Below are 3967 nucleotides of genomic sequence, written 5' to 3' on the forward strand. Positions count from 1 at the left end.
ACTCACCCTCAGGCCATCCAAGAGTTTATTTCTTAATCAGAACAGATTTGGAGAAATTAAGTATTACATCACTTCTTCACCAATGGATCCTCTGCAGTGAATGGGTGCCGTCAGAATGAGAGTCCAAACAGTTGAAAAAAGCATCACAATAATCCACAAGTAATCTACAACCTCTCCAGTCCATCAGTTAACATCTTGTGAAGCCAAAATCTGCATGTTTGTAATTAACAAATCCATAAGGCATGTTTAACTTCCAATCGCTGCTTTTGGCTAAAACACGAGTCCTCTATAATATTGCTTTCTCCAATCAAAAAGTCATCTGAATTAGGAGAGAAATACGCACAGATCAAGCACCATTTACTGTACAAAACAGTTCTAAGCAAATGTGTGGGTGGATTTTGATGTTAAAAGACAACAGAAGATGGACTTTTTCACTGGAGGAAGCATTATTATGGATTATTGACTCTTATTTTGGCCAGAAGTGATGGTTTAAAGTTACGTCTTGATGATAATGGTAACTTGTTTCTTACAAACATGCACCTTTTCACTTCACAGGACATTATTTGGTGGATTAGAGTCCTTGTGGATTACTGTGATGTTTTGTGGGTTACATTTTTGTGGATTACATCACATTGCTGTGATGGACCTGTGGATTACTGCAGCTGTTTGGACTCTCATTCTGACGGCACCCATTCAGGATCCACTGGTGAGCATTATAAATATTTTTGCTCAAAGCTCTCTCAATTGTCTTTCCTTCTTTTCTATTTTTTTAATGGCTAGAAGTGCTGAAATTCAGCCACACTAGCTATGTTTCCATCCAAAGATTCAAATTAAATTTACGCGCAAAACTGGAATATCGCATAAAACATATGCGAATAAAGCCGTTTCCATCCAACGAGTCAAAGAGAACAAAATAGTCACTTCCTGGTAAACTGGCACTAAATATCACTAAGAAAACCAGGAGAAGCCACTGAATATAATAATTTTCATATATGATAAATTACTTGCGCCTCAGAGCGAGCAGACGAAACACAATAAATGCTTTTCGGAGGTGGATGCCAGCTGTTTGGGAACGCAGTCGTGTAAGATAATTATACAGAAATACTTTGACAACAGACTTTGCTCAGGCATTTCAGAATGACCATAACAACATATAGACGCTGTGAACGAGATCGGCCCGCTGCTAGTCAAGTTATCATAGCGCAAAGTCACATGACTTTTTCGATGCGCATTGAGGAATTTATTCGGTAAATGTGTTTCCATCGTAGTTTGTGCGCATTTTAAAAGTTTATCCTACTCAAATGTGCGCATAAGTTTTTTATGCACATTTTTAGAATTTAATCGCATCTCGAAGTTTCCATCCAGCGTTTTTTTTTATGCGATATTCCAAAAGGTGCATAAAAATAGGTGGATGGAAACGCAGCACTGTTTAGAATTACAGGTTTGAATGACATCTCTAATAACTGTTGCTACATTTAACAGCTAGCTATGTGTTATCATAAAGATCAAAATAACAGCCTTCAGTCTTGGGCATCTAAATGTTTGTCTGTTACTGCTGGCTGTTGCTCAGCGTCTCCCATAGCTGTGGTCCAGCTTGTTAAAAAGTGTGGAGCTTCTGTTTCATTAATTGTGTGCTTTGGCCTTCAAAGCGAGTCCATCCCTGATTTCCTGGAGGAATGTGTATTAGAGCAGGATTACATGATCAGAGCCCCTCAATTTTCAGGACTGGGAGTTATTGGGAGGCCTGGTTTGTTTATTCTTTTAATGATTTGTTTCTTTCTTTTAATTTCAGGACCAAGTAAGTAAAGTTGTTGTAGTAGTTAAGTTTATGTATCGGGTCAAGTTAAGGGATCTAGAATATGGTCATGCAGAAGGCATTAATATGTGCTTTATAAGTAGCCAATATTCTAGTCATATGCAGGCTAATAAGCAATTAGTTAAAAGTGAATATGTGTTCCTACCAAATTTTTCATATGTTTCAACTTGTTTACCCTTCAGTATGTTATGTTGGGTAACACTTTATTTTAAGGTGCCCTTGTTAGACATAGACATATTGACAACATTTCAAATGTAAATTGTGTGTGTGTGTGTGTGTGTGTGTGTGTGTGTGTGTGTGTGTGTGTGTGTGTGTGTGAGTGTGTGTGTGTGTGTGTTTTAGGGGTGATTAGTGGCTCACAAATACCTATTTAACAGAATATTGACATTTTTTGCCCTTTATGTCATTTTAGAGGTAGGGTTAAAGCATCTAAAATACATATAAAGAATGGTTAAAAAATTACATGTAAAAGATTTGTAATTAACTGATGGACTGGAGTGGTGTGGATTACTTGTGGTTTATTGTGATGTTTTTATCAGCTGTTTGGTCTCTCATTCTGACGGCACCCATTCACTACAGAGGATCCATTGGTGAGCAAGTGATGGAAAGCTACATTTCTCCAAATCTGTTCTGATGAAGAAGCAAACTCATCTTGGATGGTCTGAGGGTGAGAAAATGCAGCAAATTTTCATTTTTGGGTGAAATGTTCCTTTAATTGTCTTTTCCAGTGAACCATTAATGAAAGTTGTTTTTCCAAAATTCTTGTTTAGTTTTTGGTTGTCTGAAATGATGGACGGATAATCAGCGTCGTTGCACTCAGAGATGTGATGTGGCGGCTGTAATAAGTGGCAGGGTGGCTGACATATGGGAAGGAGGAATGAAGCAGACTCAAGAGGGCTGTGAGCAGAGGTGAAAGTGACTCATCTCAGGCTTTGAGAATTTTTAAACATGAGCCGAGAGGCGGCATCTTATCTCACTGATGAATATGTTCCAGATGGCAAACTGGGAGGCGATGGCAACAGACTGACACAGTCACCACACCTGAAGGGCAGCGGCAAACACACTGGAATCGTTCATGATATCAGAGCTCGTTTCTAATGGTATGAGGGCCCCCAAAGACCGGATAAATTAGGACATTAGTATTTTTGTCTTATGACCATAGGATGTCTTCCCGGAGCAATAATATCTCACTGAATTGTGCTCACAAGTTCACCTGCAGCTTTAACCTTTCAAACACATTAAACCATAACTGCACCAATGAAATGAATCTCATCGGGGAGATTGAGGTGAAATGAGACCGTTTTCACAGGTTGTCCTTTAGGCAAGAAGAAAAGAAATACAGGCAGGGTTATTATCATTAAGTAAACTAATAAACAACAAATATTTATATTACAGTACTTAAAATAAACATTAACTGAAATGAAATCTAAAAAAAAATAAACTTATTATATTTCAGCTAGTTGCCAAGGCAACATTTCTCATTTTGATTTAGTTTAAGCTGAAGTAAATAACTAAAATTAATAAAAATGACAAAAACATGCAACAAAATTACTCAAATCTAACTACAATTAAAAGGAAGACTAAAACAATTTAATCAAAAGTAGTAACGCAATTTACCTCATGTTAGGGGTAGGCTGAGCCATGACAAACTGAAAATTTATGTTTAAAATATGCAAGTAAACATGTGAGCATAATTACAGAGAAACTAGCTTTTTAATAATGCTTAACCTCAGAAAGAAATGGTACTTCACAAAGAAATGGAACACTGTAAAAATCGATTTTTTTTTTAAAAACAAAGTTTATTGGAGTATGTTACTGCCATTTCTTGTAATTATTTATTCCTGATATTCACTAGCAGTATATTATATTATATTATATTATATTATATTATATTATATTATATTATATTATATTATATTATATTATATTATATTATATTATATTATATTATATTATATTATATTATATTATATTATATTATATTATATTATATTATATTATATTATATTATATTATATTATATTATAAAGAAGATACATACATGTGTCATACACTGTAAAAAACATTCCGTAAAATTTACGGTAAAAAAACGGCAGCTGTGGTTGCCAGAATTTTACTGTAAAAAATATGGTAGCAACGTTTTAGATTTTA

Source organism: Sinocyclocheilus grahami, unplaced genomic scaffold, assembly GCF_001515645.1.
Source record: "Sinocyclocheilus grahami isolate Dianchi unplaced genomic scaffold, SAMN03320097.WGS_v1.1 scaffold521.1, whole genome shotgun sequence".
Taxonomy (NCBI): Eukaryota; Metazoa; Chordata; class Actinopteri; order Cypriniformes; family Cyprinidae; genus Sinocyclocheilus; species Sinocyclocheilus grahami.